Source organism: Geotrypetes seraphini, chromosome 3 (genome assembly GCF_902459505.1).
Source record: "Geotrypetes seraphini chromosome 3, aGeoSer1.1, whole genome shotgun sequence".
In the NCBI taxonomy this organism is placed as follows: Eukaryota; Metazoa; Chordata; class Amphibia; order Gymnophiona; family Dermophiidae; genus Geotrypetes; species Geotrypetes seraphini.
Window position 1 is genome coordinate 175,321,150 of NC_047086.1, and position 14,060 is coordinate 175,335,209.

At 41.2% G+C, this 14,060-nt stretch overlaps 1 protein-coding gene across 3 annotated transcripts in view; it reads left to right on the forward strand.

Annotated features, from left to right (window-relative positions):
* Positions 1–9,944, forward strand: part of RSPH3 (radial spoke head 3) — an 89,585-nt gene extending 79,641 nt beyond the window's left edge. For 2 of the 3 annotated variants that reach the window (XM_033939918.1, XM_033939920.1), the window contains exon 9: positions 9,564–9,944. The gene's annotated coding sequence lies outside the window, so the exon portion shown is untranslated. Of the gene's footprint in view, positions 1–9,532 lie in introns of all 3 variants that reach the window. The other variant, XM_033939919.1, reaches the window with a different exon arrangement.
* The last annotated feature ends 4,116 nt before the right edge of the window (positions 9,945–14,060 follow it).

The window sequence follows — 14,060 nt, forward strand, 5'->3', positions numbered from 1 at the left end:
TCTTTACAGCCCGTGGCACAGACAGTAAATAGTGCATCAGCACTTTAAGAAATTCAAATCTTTCATTCTGCCCGCTAACGCGTATGTGCAAGTGTCTTCCCAACCATCGAGGACATTCAAGACCCCAGTTCTTCGTTTTCCGCAGAGTGAAGAAGCCATGTTACTGAAAGCTGTACATCTTTTTTCTCAAAAGTGCCTTCCCTGCACGTATTTGTTCGTTGGAACCATTTGGTTCATTAATTTCTTTATAGATATTTTAGTTAAAAAAATAGAAGAGAAAGTTTGTTTATTTGTTTTTCCGTTGCCTTGTCTTTCCCTTGATAGGAGAGGATTGGCTGGCAATCGTTAATGTTTTTTTTCCTTTAGTCAACAATTGAGTTTAATTTAGGTGTTCCTGTCGATGTAAACTATTGAGGGGGTTAAAAAGTGCTGTCGGTGTCAGCGATATATTTCTATCACTGACCCACATAGCTGGTATATACAGTGTTTAGGCCTGAACATCGAGTTGATTCCTGTCTCCGTTGCTCTACCCTTCAAAAACGTTCTCTTAAAGTGCATAGAATTCAACAGGAAAAACTGTTTGGTTCCAGCATGCCAGATAAATATGTCATCGGTACCATCGGCCCCTCCATCGACGTTAGACCATCCTTCAACTAGTAAACTGTTAAGAAGCCATCCAAACCAGCGTCACAAGCCTCTTCAGCATTGAGTCCCTTGATATAGGCCAAGCCTCATCATCAGTGCTCTCCTTCTGTACTAGAGTTGTCTCCAATGGGACATGCATCCTTTTCGAGGTCTTCCACCCCCAGACATCCTACAGTACCATTGATACCCACTCAGTCACAGGTATTGGTACAGGACTTTCAATCCCAGGTCGATCTGGACATTGGTACGATGAGTGAGGTGATTAAATTTGCGGACAATACAAAGTTATTCAGAGTAGTGAAGACACAGGGTGATTGCGAAGATCTGCAATCTGACATAATCAAGCTCGAGACAAGGGCATCGACATGGCAAATGAGGTTCAACGTGGATAAGTGTAAAGTGATGCATGTCGGTAATAAAAACCTCATGCACAAATACAGGATGTCCGGGGTGGTACTTGGAGAGACCTCCCAGGAAAGAGACTTGGGAGTTCTGATTGAAAAGTCGATGAAGCCGTCCACGCAATGCATGGTGGCGGCGAAAATGTCAAACATAATGCTAGGAATGATTAAGAAGGGGATCACGAACAAATCATAGAAGGTTATCATGCTGCTGTACTGGGTCATGGTGCGCGCTCACCTGGAATACTGCGTCCAGCACTGGTTGCCATACATGAAGAAGGACACAGTACTACTCGAAAGGGTCCAGAGAAGAGTGACTAAAATGGTTAAGAGGCTGGAGGAGTTGCCGTACAGTGAGAGGTTGGAGAAACTGGGCCTCTTCTCCCTTGAAAAGAGGAGACTGAGAGGGGACATGATCGAAACATTCAAAATACTGAAGGGAATAGACTTAGCAGATAAAGACAGATTGTTCACCCTCTCCAAGGTAGGGAGAACGAGAGGGCACTCTCTAAAGTTGAAAGGGGATAGATTCCGTATAAGTGTAAGGAAGTTCTTCTTCACCCAGAGAGTGATAGAAAACTAGAACGCTCTTCCGGAGTCTGTTATTAGGGGAAAACACCCTCCAGGGATTCAGGACAAAGTTGGACAAGTTCCTGCTAAACTGGAACATACGCAGGTGAGGCTGGACTCATTTAGAGCACTGGTCTTTGACCTGGGGGCTGCCGCGTGAGCAGACTGCTGGGCACGATGGACCATTGTAATGACCCAGCAGTGGCAATTCTTATGTTCTTATGATGACTTCTTGCAAAGAGAGTTTAGTAATATTATCAAACTTGCATCCGCTCAAGTGTCAGTACCAACCTCGTCGGTATCAGCCCAGTCTGAGTGTAGTTCTCATGGGGCACAGGACACCATTTCAAGACCTGCATCGAAATGACGCTCTGCTTCGCGTCATTCCCCAAGTCATCGTCGACGTTTGGCATCAGAGCGTCATTCTGTTTCCAGGGGATATCGACATTCTTATTCAAAACATCGACGTTCATCTTCATCTGAGCATCGAGAAGCATTGAAGCATCGTCTAACATCAATACATCAAGATTCTACTGAGACATTGTCGTTCATCTTCTCAACGAGACTCTGCATCAATACATTGAGGATCATCTTCTGACCATCGAGGTATTTCATCAAAACATCGAAGTTCTACATCAAAACATCACCATTCATCATCTAAACATCGCTGATCACATTCAAAGTGCTCATCTTCAAAACATTCGTCGAGATATCATCGTTCACTGTCTTCAGTATATTCACCTCAATGCCATCATCATAGGGATTCTGTGAATCTGGATTTTGATTCAGATGTAATGTCATATCAGAGTGGGGTGGTGATTTATCAGCTCCAGAATCATGGAATTCCTTCAGAACCATTTCCACCACCTCCTAGGAAAAGATCTCTTCCTGAAAGTCTATCTTTTACTAAATATATTAGACAATTAGGGAAGGAGCTTCCTGTGAAGTTGGAAGCAGATATGGAGCCTAGAGCTGAGATGTTAGAGGCATTGGACTCTAATGAACCTCCCAAGGAACTTTTGAAATTGTCTCTTCATCCTCTTTTAAAAAATTCAGCTTAAAAATTGGGAGACTTCATTATCTGTAACCAAAAGTTGGACTCTATTTATAGAATCATTTCTTGTCCTGGATTTGATAGACCAACATCAATCGTTGTTGGTAGAGTACACACTACAGAAAACATCTAATACTAGGGTTTATGCCTCAGCTCCACCTGGACGTGAGGGCTGAACCACAAATAGATTTGGTTGCCATTTATATCAAAATTCAATTTTAACAAATAGTTATTAATTATAATTTTCAAAAAAAATTCAGAATTTGAGCAGTATATTCCACCAGCTCAAGTCCCTGATTTTAAACATATAACACATGCTTTATCTTAAACAAGAAAGTACGTAGCTCGTACATCTTTTGATGCTTTTGAATTAACATCTAGAGTTCCATCTATGGCCATAGCAATGAGATACTTGGCATGATTTTGGGTTTCAGATATGGATCTTAATCTCCAAGTCAGATTAGCGAATATTCCTTGTGTTGGAGAGGAACTTTATGGCTACACAAAAATTGATACAACATGAGCAAAATTGGAATACCCTTAATAAAACTAAGAGATCACAATTTAACAGGTCTAGTCAAAAGCCATCATCTTATAAAAGATGGTATGCTACGGCTGCTGTTTCATCAAAACCTCAGAAGACACAGAGACAGCAAAAGTCCCATAAGCAGCAACCATCTACAAACCAGCTCAGTCTTTTTGACTTGCTTCTAGAGAACATAACCAAAATAGCAAAATTAAAACCTCTTCCTCTTCCCATAGGAGGTAGTCTTCCAGCATTTTTTCTACGTTGGACTCTAATAAAAACCGATTCTTGGGTATTAAAAATCATAAAGGAAGGGTACTCTCTTCATTTTCATTCTCTTCCTCCAAATTACCCTCCAAGAAAGTATTCCCTAATGTCTCAGCAGACGTCTCTTCTTCAGGATATAGGTGATTGATTGATTGATTTATTTAATTTTCTATACCGTTCTCCCAAGGGAGCTCAAAACGGTTTACATGAATTTATTCAGGTACTCAAGCATTTTTCCCTTTCTGTCCCGGTGGGCTCACAATCTAGCTAATGAACCTGGGGCAATGGGGGGATTAAGTGACTTGCCCAGGGTCACAAGGAGCAGCGTGGGTTTGAACCCACAACCCCAGGGTGCTGAGGCTATAGCTTTAACCACTGCACTTCACATTCCCCATTTACTTCAGCTGAATACAATAGAGGAAGTTCCTCCTTCTCAAAAAATTGAGCTTTTTACTCAAGGTATTTCCTAATTCTAAAGAAGACGGGAGGAATTTGTCCAATTCTAGACCTCCGAAATCTCAACAAATGTCTAGTAAAAGAAAAGTTTTGCATGTTATCTCTAACAACATTATATCCTCTTTTAAATCAAAACAAATGGCTTTGTTCTCTAGATCTCAAAGAACCTTACACTCACATCTCAATTCACCCAAACTACAGAAAGTATCTTCAGTTCAAAATTGCTCATCAACATTATCTATACAAAGTTCTTCCTTTTGGTATAGCATCATCTCCAAGAGTTTTTACAAAATGTTTGGTAGTGTTTGCAGCAGCACTTCGTTCTAAAACTACAATAGAGTTCCTTCAAATTTTAGGGTTTGAAGTAAATTTTCAAAAATCTCATCTAAATCCCTCACAACGTCTCTAGTTTAAAGGAGCAATCTTGGATATAAATCAAATAAGAGCTTATCGTCCCCAGCAAAGACAAGACAATATAATTCATCTATGCAGTCAAGTATCCGCTATGTGGATGTTGCCAGCCAGCCAGATGATGCGACTAGTAGATCACATGGCATCTACGGTACATGTTGTACCAATGGCTCATCTACATCTCAGAATTCCTCAGTGGCCTGTGGCATCCCAGTGGTCTCAGGCTTACAATCAGTTATCGAAGATCAAGATCATCTGAGCAGATTGAAGTCGATGATGTCAGTGTGTGACTTTCGGATAGTGGTGCAGATAATAATCATCGCAAAGTTGGATTATTGCAATGTCCTTTATCTGGGGATTACATCAGCACAAAGTAAGGCCTTACAGATGATCCAAAATGCTGCGGCATGTCTACTATGTGGTGTGAGGAAATTCACCACAGACTTCATTGGCTGCCTATAAGATTTTGAATCATCCTTAAAATATTAGTGCTGGTGTTTAAAGTTATTCATCAAGGCATCTCTTGGTATCTGACACTCTATTGGCCATTGAGAACTTTAAGGTCTGAGGGGTCGATATGACTGTCATTGACAGAATTTTCACAAGTATATTATGAAAGTACAAGGGCATCTGCAATTTCTGCAGCTGGAGTGACATTATGGAACAAATTAACAGGACCACTAAGAGCACTTGTAAATCTGCAAAAATTTAAGAAAGTATTGAAAACCACTTTATTTGTGGAAGCATTTAAATGACTGACTATTGGAAATTCATGAGGATACTGGCACTAATATATGTAGATGTTCATGAGAATTATTTGTCTCTTTTGAAGAAATTATTGTATGTACTTGCCTGTCTGTTTTCATATTATGACTGTATTTTGTAAGCCGTCTAGGACAGGCAGGTAAGAAATTTTTTAAATAAATAAATCTAAAGCAACCATATCCAGGTGCATCAAGATGGTCATATCTTCTGCCTATATTGGAAGCAGAAAGCAGTCTCCAGTAGCGGTGAAGGCACACTCCACTTGCAGCATTGTGTCCTCTTGGGCAAAATCTAGAACAGAATTATCTACAGAGATTTGCAGGGTGGCTACTTGGTCCAATCTTTAAATGTTCGCTAAATTTTACAGAGTGGATGTAGCAGCCTGGCTGGACACCGCTTTTGGGTCCTCAGTACTGGCAGCAGGTTCATCAATCCCACCCTAGGAACCCTATGTCCAGCTGGTCAAGACTACCAGTCCTGTTACACAAGAAGGAAAGATTAGGTTCTTACTTTGCTAATCTTCTTTCTTGTAAAAAGGAATGGTGCCTGACGTGTCAGATGTATACTAGCAGCAGTTCCATTTCACTACTGTCCAATCGCTAATATCCCCTTATTAACTAAGATGATTGAAGCTATTATTTCTGTACAACTTTCTAGTTATTTGGATAAATTATCTATTCTTCTCCCATTCCAACATGGTTTTCGATCTAATTTCAGCACAGAAATGTTATTATTGTCACTAATCTCTTAAGATTCATAGTCTATTGTCTCACAATAGATATGCTATCTTGCTACAGTTTGATCTTTCGGCAGCTTTTAATGTAGTACATAATGATATACTGATCTGCTTACTTTCCAAGACAGGCCTGGGTCAGAAAGTACTGAGATGGTTTACAGGTTTTCTAACACTACGCACCTATGAGGTACTGTATATATTGATGGTAAAACATCTGCCCCATGGAAGTCTGCTTGTGGAGTTCCACAGGGCTCCCCATTGTCTCCTTTACTTTTTAACATTTATATGACTACATTAAAGAACCTCAGTTTAGCCGCTTCTGAAACAATTTTTACATATGCGGATGATATTTTTATTCTATTAGAAGTAGATCCAAAACTGAGCAACTTTGAACTAAATATAAACTTGTATTTCCAGACTTCAAATATGAGCTACCTCTGTTCAAATGAAACTTAGTGCAACCAAGACAAAATTATTATGGTTTGGTCCAAAGATTGAACCTCTCTCTCTAACTTTAAATTCTGGAGAATCTTTGAAAATTGAGTTTTCGTGTAGAGTTCTGGGAATGATATTGGACTCTTCTGTATCATTTCAATGTCATGTTAATCACCTTTCAAAGAAATGTTTTTTTTCAGCTTACAAATGTTAAGAAAAGTTAGATATCTGTTTCCTCAGCAACATTTTGAGGTACTGGTGCAAGCTATTATCCTAGCACAATTAGAATACTGTAATTCAATCTATATAGGCCTGAATACGGAAATCTAAAATGGTTACAACTAATCCAAAATACAGCAGCAAAGCTAATATTTGGTAAGAGAAAATTTGATCATGTGTCTCCTCTTATGAGAAATCTTCACTGGCTTCCTGTCTATCTTAGAGTACAGTTTAAATGCGCTTCTGTGGTTCAAAAAGTATCAGACCTTAGTTTTTTTTGCATAAACAAATAAAACTAGGGAGGTGTGGTTTGGTGCACATATGTAGGTGACCCTAATGTGCATGCTTGAATTTTTTCCCGCCTACAGAAGCTGCCAGTCACCGATGAGTGAGGAAGTGTAAGTGAGCACCATCCAATTTTCGTTTTTGACAAAATGACAGAAAAAGTTGAACAACGCTACTGCATTAAATTTTGTGTATAGCTTGGCAATTCCCAAGTGGAAACGATCCACAAGATTCAACAGGCATTCGGGGATGAAGCAATGGGCACCACATAGATAAAGGAGTGGTACAACCACTTCAGAGATGGCCGCACATCAGTGGAGAGTGAAGCATGTTCATCATTGATCAAGTGAGGACCCTGGTGATGCAGGATCGTCGAATCACGATCAGAGAACTTGCAGACGAGACAAGCATCAGTGTTGGATCCGTTCATTCCATTTTGACTGAGGATTTGGGCTTCAGGAGAATTTCAGCAAAGTTTGTGCCAAAGCTGCTAACGATAGAGCAGAAGCAACTCTGTTTGGAGATCGCACAGGACATGCTGGAGACTGTGAACAGTGATCCCAACTTTCTCAGCACAGTGATCACTGGCAGTGAGTCCTGGGTTTATGGGTACAACCCAGAAACCAAGTTGATGTCATCACAATGAAATCATTCAACATCCCCGAGGCCAAAAAAAGCAAGGCAGGTCTTCAGCAATGTTAAAAGTCATGTTGACCGTCTTCTTTGACTCCAGTGGCACAACCATCACCAAGGGGTACTACCAAGAGGTTCTGCATTAGCAGCTCCATCACAATAACACACCTGCCCATTTTTCACATTTGATACGGAGTTTCCTGGCCAACACAACACACCTGTAATTCCTCAGGCTCTGTACTCTCCCAACATGGCTCCGTGTGACTTCTGGCTTTTCCCCAAGCTGAAAATGCCCCTGAAAGGGACCAGATTTCATCCAAGAGAAGACATCATGCAGAATGCGATGGACCAGTTGTGAGCAATCTCAAAAGAGGTGTTTCAGCACTGCTTCCAACCGTTGGAAGAACTGTGTGGCAGTCCAAGGGGACTACTTTGAAGGAGATTAGAATAAGCTTGTTGTATCTGAATACGAATATTTTTTATGAATAAAGGTCTGATACTTTTTGAATGGCCCTCTTATTTACGTCTTTGATTCCTCTATCTTTGAATAATCAGAGATCTTCTGATTCAAGAAACTCTCATTGTCCTTTCCATCTTTAAAAGGAATAAAATCTATTGGTAATATTACTTATCTTTCTCATATATTTTTATAGTGATTTGGAATGGGATTCCCTCTTGTGTTAGAACTCTTCACTCCTTCCAGATTTTCCATAAATCTATGAAAACACTATTATTTCAACAGTTCTTATAAAATTGTTTTAATGAAAATTAGTTATCTTCCCTCTAGGATGTCGGATGAGGGTTTTCATTAATAAGTTATTATCTTTCTAATCTAACTATTTTTATTTGATTATCAATTTTTATGTAAACCGAGTCGAGTTCCTTTTGGGGAGATGACATGGTATATACTGTATATTTCGCTCTATAAGACACACCTGACCATAAGACACACCCTAGATTTAGAGGAACATAAGAAAAAAAACATTCTGAACCAAATTCTCCCTGCCAGGCTCTGTACCTTGTCCCCCCTCTGGTGGTCTAGTGGTAAGTCGGGACAGGGCACACAGGCAGGCCTCCCCCTCCCAGGCAGGCAGTCCTCCCGCCCCCCCCCAGGCAGGAGGTCCTCCCACCGCCCAGGCAACCCCTCCAGGCAGGCAGGCTTCTCCCTCCTTGGCAGCCCCTCCCCAGGCAAGTAAGCAGGCCTCCCCCCTCCAGGCCTCCCCGCAGACAGGCAGGCTCAGCCTTCCCTGCTCCCTTATTTTTAATTCAGCAGGGTAGGCACTGGTCCCACCCCCAGTTACCATTTTTTTTTTCATTCCGTTACCCTCCCTTGCTAGACGCGGCTCGAGTCCTCTTAGTTTTCCTTGCAGCAGAGCGGCGCACAGGGCTGACTGCCTGGTCCCACGCCGCTTACCGCAAGAACTGAGTTCTCGCAGGAAGCAGCGCAAGATTGGGCAGGCAGCCCTATGCACCACTCTGCTGCAAGGGAAGAGGACTCAAGCTATGTTAGCCATCACTGCTTTCAGGGACCAGGCAGGCAGCCACGTCTAGTGAGGGAGGGCGATGGAATAAAAAAAAAGGTAACGGGGGGTTGGGTATTTGCTCCATAAAATGCATCCTTATTTCCACCCCCTTTTGGGGGGTGAAAAAAGTACGTCATATGGAGCGAAAAATACGGTAAATCCAAGATTTAGATTAGGTTAGTCAGAGGTCTTATTGCTATCACCTGCTCAGTAGAGTCAGGAATGAAGAGGAATTCACTCATAATAGACTTCTTGTAAATACTGAACAACAGAACTATTGGTGCAGATGGCACTCAGGTATATGGCTCCTTTTAATTCCTCCTTATTTCATTTAGTAGTGGTTTAAAAGCATTGTTGTTTAATGTTTGCATTTAGAAGATGCACGCTTTATTCCAGTAATATTTACCTAGTTGAAACAAGCATATAGTGCCACATAACCAACACGCAGGGGAACAGTGTAGTACTGATAAAGCAGCAGAGTGGGGAGGACTCACTTTAAAATATTTATTTCTTTAAAAAAAGGGCACAGAACAGTTTATCACATAAAGCCATTGGGTTGTAGATCATGCTGTAAGATAAATGTATTGCAATAATATTTTTTTTTAGCAATAATTTGATTTTTCTCATGTCTTCACAGAGCACCCATTAAGGGGAAGAAAGAATATCTATTTCATCTATTCTTGTTAAGAAGAACTTAAGTTGAATGTTCAGAAAAGGATATATGAAAATGAGTAATCTTTCAGGAAAAAAAATCAATAAATTGAAATTTTTTTATTTAAAAAAGAGGGGTTTTTGTATTTACTCTATATTTACATAATGATTGCTTATATCAGAGCAAATACCACTGTGTTAAAAATTGTTATGTAAGCAGGTGCAGGGATGAATCCTGCTGGTTTTACCTAATTATTGTACAAATTACTCCAATGATGTAGCAAAATAGGTCCTATTGAATTGAATTAAGATATTTTTAAATGTGTGTCTATGAAAAAATAAATATATAAAACATATTTGAAACCATGCTTTTAATACTTGTAGAAGGTAATTTTATATATCTTTTACTGCATCTATGGCTTGTCTCTTATGAAACTGTGCTGAGGTGTATGCATGTAAAAAGGGTTCATAGTCATTCACGTGTGGGACTTCAGCGCGCCAACATTGCAGCGCAGACAATTCGGCGCAAGACCCCAGCGCGCCACCTAAAAAGTTACTTTTAAAGAGCTACGATGTGGGGTGTAACTGGGGACCGCCCCACTTTACTTTATACTCTTCGTGCTGCCGTTGGGGGGACTAGGGGGTTGGAACCCTCCATTATAGAGTAAACTTAACTTTTTCCCAATTTTTTAGGAAAAAGTTAAGTTTTCTCTATAATGGGGGGGTTTCACCCCCCATACTCCCCCCCAACGGCAGCGCTAAGAGTATGAAGTAAAGTGGGGGGTTCTACCCCACTTCCCCCCCACATCCCCCATCGGAGCTCTTTAAAAGTAACTTTTTAGGTGGCACGCTGGGGTCTTGCGCTGAATTGTCTGCGCTGCAATGTCGGCTCGCTGAAGTCTTGCGCCGAATTGTCCCATCACTATAAAAAGAGATGCACAGAAACGGTGCACCTACATTTACTTGATCTGAGCATAGGCATTCCCTAGAATAGGGTTAAGATATACGTGCATAATATATAAAGTGCACAAATTTACAGTATAAATTTGTTTGTGTGAATTTGCATAATATTAGGGCTAGTTTTGGGATCTTATTTTATAAAGGTATATAAGTGTCTATTTTGCCTTTATAAAACAGGCTTCAATAGGTGACTTTTTGAACTTTTCACATAGGCCTCCTTACCCTATTACCTTACAAGGGTGCCCAACTTCAGTCCTTGCCAGGCCAGGTTTTCAGGATTTCACAAATGAATATGCATGAGATCAATATACATACAATGGAAGCAGTGCAGGCAAATAGATCTCATGCAAATTCACTGGAGAAATCCTGAAAACCCAAATAGATCCAGCCCTCGAGAGCAGGAGATGTGCAGGCCTGTCCTATTACTATCTTTTCCAAAATGATAGTGGATTTATTTTGTACTTTTCGACATTACTAACCTAAATTATCCTGAATATTCATACACAGAAACAAGGTAGTATATTTGTCATTCCGCTTCCCACTCTTTGTTTGTATTGTAGACAAGTTTGTACCAAACTGCTACATGTGACCAGGTACTCTGTGCCTTAGAAAAGTAGACTATTATGGCAAATAAAGATTGTAAGGCTCATGTACCCTGTTCATTTTGCCTTCTTGTTGCAATAATCTGTTTGATAACTAGCTTTACTTGTCCTTCCATACAACTAAGATTGCTCTTTACTTTTCTAACACTTTCTTAAATTCTCATACTGCTATATCCTCCATCACAATCTTTTTTTTTCCATGCATGCACCTACCTTTCTGTGAATCTGCCCTTATGATACTCCAGAATCTACCCTATTTCAGCCCATAAATCTTTTCCAATGCAATAAGAGCAGACGTCCTGGGTAATCACCCTCAAACCATGAGTTTGACTGCAGAAGATGTCAATCATTTTCTTTGGCTTCACCTCCTTCCCCTGTGGGTTGTGCTGTAGCCCCTCAGTTTTTCCCTTCTGCAGATGAGTTTAGAAGATATCTGATCTGATTTCTTTGTTTGACTTTTCAGGTTTCTTGCCCCGACTCCAGGCTCCAGCATTGCTGTCTACACCTAAGGGTTCGAAAAACACCTTGGACCAATAGGTTTCTATTTTGGAGACCCATCACTGTTTAGCGAGACATGAATTACATAGTGTTGCATTCGTAGAGTATTGCAAGCAAGAAATTATACCACGTGGAGAAAAAACACTGTGAGGAATTATTGAACGAAAGTAAGGTGGAAGTTAATTATGAGATGCAGTTTCAAGAAATGGAAATAAAGATGGATAAGTTTAAGCATGAATTAAAACCAGAAAATTAAGAAGTTCCATAGAGACAAATGTGTCTATAAGGATGGATATGTATATCCATGGATGAAGAAACCAGCGGAAAGCCAAGTGATACATGTTGTTCAGTTTTCATATGTATCAGCTAGTTCCAGTAGTGGGGAAGAGGGCCGAAGGAGGGTCTCTGATGAACCAAAAGATGGGGTTCAAGAGAGAAGGAAAAACACAGAGCATGAATATAAAATGTTAGGTGTAACATTGGGCAAGAGCAAACAAGAAAGGGACCTGGGGGTACTGATAGACAGGACCCTGAAACCGTCGGCTCAATGCGCAGCGGCGGCAAAGAAAGCAAACAGGATGCTGGGCATGATAAAGAAGGAAATCGAGTAGATCGGCGGACGTCATAATGCCGCTTTACAGAGCAATGGTCAGATCACACTTGGAATACTGTATCCAACACCGGTCTCCCTGCCTAAAGAAGAATATAACCCTGCTGGAGATGGTACAGAGACGAGCCACGAAGATGGTAAAAGGTGTGGAGAATTTGGACTACAAGGAACGCCTCGAAAAACTGGGTTTGTTCACCCTCGAGAAGAGAAGACTGAGAGGGGATATGATAGAGACTTTTAAAATACTAAAAGGTTTTGACAAAATAGAGCAAGAAGCATCGTTGTTCACATTGTCTAATGTGACTCGGACAAGAGGTCATGGTCTGAAACTGAGGGGCAACAGGCCCAAGACTAATGTCAGGAAGTTCTGTTTCACATAGCGAGTGGTGAAAGCTTGGAATGCTCTCCCAGAGGAGGTTGTGAAGGAGACCATCATTCTGGGATTCAAGGGCAAATTGGATGCACACCTTCTTGCAAATCACATTGAAGGATACGGATAAACAGGGTCTCCATCAGGGAGCACCTAGCTTGGCCTCCGTGTATGCGAGTCGCTGGACTAGATGGACCTAAGATCTGATCCGGTGAAGGCATTTCTTATGCTCTTATGTTTACCGTGGCAGAGGGATCAACATGGGAAAAAGTATCCAGACAATAATGAGAAATGAATGTGTGAACCGAGGACCAATTGGCAGCTTTGCAAATTTCCTCAATAGGAGTAGATCTGAGAAAAGCTACTGATGCCATCATAGCTCTGACTTTGTGGGCTGTGACTCGACTCTGTAGATACAGTCCAGCCTGAGCATAGCAGAAAGAGATGCAAACAGTTAACCAGTTGGAGAAGGTGCGCTTGGAAATCGGATGTTCCAACTTGTTTGGATCGAAGGAGACAAAAAGTTGAGGTGCAGATCTATGTGGTTGAGTGCATTGCAAGTAAAAAGCCAAAGCACTCTTACAGTCCAGAGTATGAAGAGCTGTTTCTCCAGGGTGAGAATGAGGCTTGATTGAGATGAAATTCTGAAACCACTTTAGGTAAGAATTTAGGATGAGTACGGAGGACCACCTTGTCATGATGGAATACTGTGAAAGGTGGGTCTGCAACTAAAGCTTGGAGCTTGCTGACCCTGCGAGTGGACATAAGAGCAATGAAAAAAACTACTTTCTAAGTGAGATATTTAAGATGAGCCGAATCCATCGGTTCAAAAGGAGGCTTCATCAATTGAGCAAGAACAACATTGAGATCCCAAACCACTGGAGGCGGTTTGAGAGGTGGTTTGACACTGAAAAGTCCTTTCATAAATCTGGAAACCACAGGGTGAGCAGAGAGGGATTTCCCTTCGATAGGCTGATGGTAAGCAGCAATTGGACTGAGATTGACTCGAATGGATGTGGATTTGGGGCCTGATTGAGACAAATGGAATAGGTAATCCAATTCTGAAGACAAGGAGGTAGATTGAAGCTCCTAGAGTTTTTCCACCTGAACTCGACGACGTTTGCAGGCACAAGATTGAAGGGTAGCACAGCAGGCACACGACTCCAGACGATGGTCAGGTCCCAGACACTGAATACACCACCGATGTGGGTCAGTGAGGGAGATCACGAACCGGCAATGGCTACACTTCTTGAAGCCTGTGACTGGCCAGGACATAAATGGGAAAATAGCCGCAGCTAAGTCAAAACCTGCCGCTGAGGCCGCGAGGCAGGCCCCACCGTGACCAAAAGAAAAATTAAGTCTTTTTTTTTTTTTTTAATAAAACGCACAATTTAACTAGGCAGGAACCTCTCCTGATTAACCCCCATTTTTATAAAACCATTT